The 6000-nt window shown below is 42.7% G+C and overlaps 1 protein-coding gene across 5 annotated transcripts in view; it reads left to right on the top strand.

Annotated features, from left to right (window-relative positions):
* The window catches only part of Ddx6 (DEAD-box helicase 6), a 39611-nt gene extending 34869 nt beyond the window's left edge, over window positions 1–4742 (top strand). For all 5 annotated transcript variants that reach the window (XM_052758182.1, XM_052758174.1, XM_052758200.1 and 2 more), the window contains exon 14: window positions 518–4742. The gene's annotated coding sequence lies outside the window, so the exon portion shown is untranslated. The remainder of the gene's footprint in view (window positions 1–517) is intronic.
* The last annotated feature ends 1258 nt before the right edge of the window (window positions 4743–6000 follow it).

Genomic DNA, 6000 nt, shown 5'->3' on the forward strand with positions numbered 1-6000 from the left:
TTTTTGTTTGTTTTTGAGAAAGTTCAGGGAGCCAGAAGTGCCTTCAAACTCTTCATCTACTGTAGGATGGCCTTGAGAACCTGATCTTCATGCTTCCACTTCCCAAGTGCTAGGATTAAAGATGTGTAAATACCACCACACTTGGCCTCTTAATTATTATTGTGAAGGAGACTGTCATTCATTCTTCTATCAGAATCCTAGGGCATGTGAGGAAAGTTGTTGGTTGGTTGATTATTTTTCCCCCCTTTTCCTGAGACAGTCTGTAGCCCTAGCTCGCCTAAGACAGACTCATACCTTGGTCTCTTGACTCACATCCTCTTGCCTTGGTCTCCTGAGTGCTTAGATTTATATGCGTGAGTCACCATATCCAGCTGAGATTCTTGCAGGGAACTAGTAGACCCCAGTAGTTTCAGGAGAAAGTACTGAAGAGAGTTTGGGAGAGGTTGTGAAAACATGTCTCTTTGTTTTAGATTGCTTTCATGGGTGTTAATTTTAAATTTCTAAACTTTTTCCATAGGCTTTGACAAACTGCAAAAGGCTCCTTGGATCTGTGACACATCATTTGGGGGGGGGGGTGCTCTTCTCTTTGTGGGTTTTTTCATCTTTATTTTGGAACTATGAAGAGTTATATAAGAGCTCAGACATTTTTCTTTTTTTTTTTAACTGGTAAAGAGAAAATGAGAAGAAGAAGAAGAAATAGACGTTTTTGTTCCACTTGTTTGCACTGTGTGCTGACTGAACATTCGTTGCACTAACTGCTGGTTTTTAAAGATGTTTTCTGGGGAAAGGGGACACGAAAAGAGGAAACAGAAAAGGAGGGAGAAACCCTGGAAGGAGAAGAACCTTGGTGAGCAGACACGCCTGTCTACAGTTCTCCGACAGTTGACTCTACTGCATTTCAACTTCTCCCTGATCAGTCATCCGTTTTTAAGCCTGAAGAGCTTAGTACTTATTTGTGCGAAGTGCCTTATGCTACGAGACCATTAAGAATATCATCTTTACACACAGCCCAAGGAATCAACAAAGTCATGTTCTATTTTCTTTTCTTTTCTCTTTTTTTTTCTTTGCCTGTTCATTTTTGTTTCAAGTTGAAGTCTCTTCCTGTTGTACCAGTCCTCATGCCCAGGGCCGGAAGGTGGACTAGTGATGGTAGCGCCATTTTTCTTTTCTTTATATGGAGGAGTTGATTCACAACTGCAGTCCATCCACACTGTAAATACATGTATTTAAAAAAAAAAAAAACAATACCAAGTAAAATTTTCTTCTGGGCTGAGTAGACGCACCATCGTCGCTCCCAAAGGAAAGAGCAGCCTCTCACTGCAGGAGCCATATGACAAGCCTCTGTGCTCTACAGCAGAACACTACCCTGGCTCACACACCTCCATGAGCAGTATGGCACTTGACGTGGAGACGTGTCAGAGCCTTGACCCTCTTTCCTCTGTGGCAAAGCGCGTCCCGTAGAAAATTGGATGTGTATACTTGTATAAACTTTGTAAATAAGTTTTTTTCTGGGTTCATATATATATATATATATATATATATACATATATATATATTATTTTTTTTTGGATGAAGGTTGCTGGGATTAAGGGGATTAGAGTGATTATGGGAGCAGCTAAAGATGAGAGGGACTCAGTTTTCTGCAACACTAAATTCTAAAGTGCTCTGGCCTCTGACTAGATCTAGGAAGCAGACCTGTGGAGCCCTGGCTTGGGAAGGGGCCCAGAAGCCCAGGAGGCACTCTGTGCCACCACACTGCTCTTGTAGCAGAGAGCAAGGAAGATAGAAATCTGTGATTCCTGAGAGCTCTGAGAAGCTCCGTGAGTTGGTTCCCCTGCTCTAAACGTTTGAGGAACTTCCCAAGTTCTGCATAGGGGAACAAAGATTAATCTTCCTTGGAGTGGGAGAAGGGTATGGAGTGCAGTTTGAGAGCAGAGTGTGTGAAGCATGCATTTGCACTTCAGAGGACCAGCCAGTACCAGCTCCCTGGGCTTGGCAGTGGTGAAGCTTAGCTGTCTTCAGTCACCTGCGGTGTGGGAGTGAGTTGCCCTTGGCCCACCTTGATACATACACTTTGGCAGGAGTGAATGGGCGACCCCTGAACACTGTCAAGGTCACTGCTGCAGAAAGCTGCTTGCCGCCCATTCTGTGCTGCCACCTGTCATTCTGCACTGTGAGTCGCTGGCAGACGCTCTAGGTGGGAGTGTTGCTGTATATTGTGCCCCTCCCAACAAGCTCGATGTTTGGCCTGATCTCCAGGCAAAAGGAGTGAGATGAATGAACCAGTGAGCTTTTTTTTTTCTTTTTTTTTTTTTGTTAATGTTTTTAATTCCCTTTTAACCCAGTGTACTAGGTCAGTCAGGAGGCATCTAGGGAACAAAAAAAGCAAAAAACAAAATTTAAAAAAATACTGACTTCCATATTCCATCATTTTTCAAAACCTTGGAACTGACAAGGTATGTGTATGCTTTCATGCTTAACTCACCTGAATAAAGGAATCAATTATTCAAAGATGCTTTTTGACTTTGCCTAGCTCTAAAGCAAAACTATTTGTGACTCAATCCCAAGTTCCTTGGGAATGAAAATCCTGCAGATGCCTCCTGATGAGACATAACCCTGACTCCGTAACAACTGTAGCAAGAGCTGCACAGTACAAACCCCAGAGGGCAAGTCCAGTATATGTTGGTTACTAAACATAAACCAAATTAAGGAAGTCACTTTTTTAGGGAGGGTGGGGGAGGGGTCTTAAAAAATATCCTTTTGACCAACAAATCTTGCCCTTGTACTGATGCGGCTCTCTTTCTTCCTGCCTTTGGCGAGATGAGAGGGATCATCCATGTAGAACATTGCAGGAAAGGAGTATAAATGCATTTAGTATCTCGCCAGAGGGCATGTGGGTGAGTCAACAAAAAATGCAGCCTCTTGCCAACCTTGGGCTGCTCTGCCAGGTGCCACATGCCTACAGGTCCCTCTTAAAGCACAGACTCCACATGGGAGCATTACTGAATACAGCCTCTGATGAGTTGTGGCACTTGGACTAGCTGGTACCACCGCAGGACAGTGGAGAGGCTGCGGGGGGGTGTGGTGCTCAGCTCACACGAGCTGGTAATGGGAAGATGCCCTACTGACCGGGTCAAAGCCTGGTCTGTGTTTTTTTTTTTTTTTTAAATCCCTCCTAATAAGGAACATTGCTACTATTGGAGATTGTCTTTCAGGTTCTTTCCAGTAATTTTTAAAGTAATGGTTTTGTTTTTTCCAGTGGTTCATTTGGATGAGAGAACTCTATCTTATTTTTAATATTCAGACTATATCCACCTCAGTGGTTTTAGCTTCTGGTCATATAGTTGTGTAATAAGTTATAGGACTGTTACACACCTTACTGCCTCAGGGCCTGTTTTGTTTTTCTCTTTATGTTCCGAAGGTGAACAAAACTTTCCGTTAGGAATGGAATAATTCACCATAAAATGATTTTTCCTGGAAAGGAGAGCCTAGCTAGTTCTAAATTATTTCCAAATGGGTACTGTCATCGTAATCGTGGGTTGGCCCGGTGGGGTGGGGTGGGGTGGGGTGGGTGGTTGTCATAATTCATCTTCAGAATGAGGTGAGGGCATCTTTCCTTGGCCACTTGCTTTGTGTTGGACACCATCGTGCTCAGTTAGAACAGAGCGCAGCACAAAGCTTTGATGAAAAGTGTTGGAAACAAAACATCTCATTCTGATTGTTTGATTTCGTTTTTTTCTTTTTTTTTTTTTAATAGGGGTGGGGGGGAGGGTACTGTGTCCCAAAAGGGAGGGAGTCTGCACTAAGGATTTAGAAACACTTTGGAAGCTCGTAACCTCATGGGAAACTGCCTTTAGCCACACTCCTGACCTTCAGATGAGTAACAAAAAGATGAAATAAGTTCTTGGGAATTAAGCCATGTTATTTTAATTGGGTACATTTTTTTCAACTTTCTGTGTATCTTTAAAATTGTTACTGTGGAATGATTTTCTTGCCAAGTGTCTTTATCAGGCAAAATGATTGGCCTCATGGGAGGTGAAATAAGCCAGCTTTGGGGTGAATTTATGTGGACTTTGGTGAGTTTGTAGTTCTGCTTTATATTCATAAAGATAGTTTTTTAAAACTCCCAAAGCAAATCTATTTTCTTCTCTGATATAAAAACTCATCTTTGGAATAAAGAGTTAAGTGTCCAAGGGTTGTAACCAATTTGAGGTCAGAGGGAGCTGGCCTGGCCTGGACTCTGCCCCTCCACAGCTGACAGACTCCAACAGAAGTGTATTTAAATCTCCAGTAGACAAAGCTGGGCAGGGCAAGGGAGGGGTGGGCCTGGGTTAGTTAAAGATACAGGCTGCTGTATTTTAACCAGTGGTTCTTGGGAAGGGTGCCTGGAGAAAACAAAGTCACTTCCCTTATTTGAAGCAAAACAAATTAGAAAAAAATTACAATTTTTGTTCAGTAAAAAAGAAAATTCTAATGTCCCTAGCCACAAGGGACCAGTTCCACTTTCAACAGTGGGAACTTAAAATTTTGAAAACATTTTGGGGAAAGGGAAAATTGGCTTTCTGTTTAATTGGCAACTGTTCCAGTGGGGGTATGTTTTTGTTGGAATGTGTTACATTGTATGTACATGTCTAGGACCCGAGTCTTCACAGTTTATACATGGTTCAGAAAAGATGGTTGGTAAAATCTTGATTATTTCTTTTTGTTAATTTATCTCAATAAAAGCCCACTGGAACTCCAAATGTGTCTTGTATGTATGTTCTTGAAGTTGTGCCCCCAGGAATCCTAGAACATTTTATTGTGGTATTTGAGGTTGTGAATCAGCAGGCTTCTTGTGTGCCTGCTTGAATAAACCTGTAGACTTCGGTCATCCACCCTAGATTTCCTGCCTCACACAGTTTTCATAGTACAGATGAAAGCCAAGATCAGTTGGGATTCGAAGTCATCAGCTCCAGAATCATTGTCAAGCAGAATGTTCACGAGTCTTACAGAACTACAAGGAAAGTAGATGAGATGCCAAACACTCCGAAGACAACCTTTGCCAGTCTTCCCTCGGAGCTGCTGAGATGCAACAAAATCTGCTAGTGAAAGATCAACCTCAGGTGGAGAGATGGGGTCGGGGAGAACAGGACTGGGAGGCAACCCCGGTCACTGAGTGTCCTTAGTTTGACTCCGTCTACATTTCCAGTCTTCACACACTTGGATAAATACCCATAAACTGACAGACAATATGGGTGGGCATGCCACAGCAATGCTGTATATACAAGAACAAATGTCGGACTCAGCTGAAAGGTAACTGTCCAGAGCATTGTAGGATTGGGAAAAAAATAAGCCCCAAAGTAGATGGCACAATTTTGCTTTGCTTATTGCAAAAGCTTCAGTATGCAGCCCAAGCTGGGCTTCAGATTCCAGGCATGTGCCACCACACCAACAATAGATTTTTGACATTGCAGTTTTGTGGAAAAAGGATAATCAACAAAGAAGGCTGAACTATTGAGTGTCCATACTGCAAGAAAAGGTCTCCATCTGGCAAAGGATTGCACAAAAATGGATCGTGGAAAACAGCATAACACCCCAGAGTTTCAGCTGCTTTGGAGGTTGTGGCAAAAGGATCCCAATCACTTTTCTCCATCTCCTTTACCCCTCCCCTCAGAAACTCAGGATCTTGCTGGATTTGGCCTGCTAGGCGTGATTTGGAGTATATATAGCACAAGTGCTAGCTTAGAATAACAGTTTAGGCCAGGCGGTGGTGGCGCACGCCTTTAATCCCAGCACTCGGGAGGCAGAGCCAGGCGGATCTCTGTGAGTTCGAGGCCAGCCTGGACTACCAAGTAAGTTCCAGGAAAGGCGCAAAGCTACACAGAGAAACCCTGTCTCGAAAAACCAAAAAAAAAAAAAAAAGTTTAGTTTGGGATTTAAATCAGTTTACCAACATTTACAGTTTTGTGTGAAATGGTGGTGGTGCATGCCTTTTTTTTTTTTTTTTTTTTTTTTTTTTTT

This window comes from Peromyscus californicus, unplaced genomic scaffold (assembly GCF_007827085.1).
Source record: "Peromyscus californicus insignis strain IS unplaced genomic scaffold, ASM782708v3 Scaffold_11__1_contigs__length_118956290, whole genome shotgun sequence".
Lineage (NCBI taxonomy): Eukaryota > Metazoa > Chordata > Mammalia > Rodentia > Cricetidae > Peromyscus > Peromyscus californicus.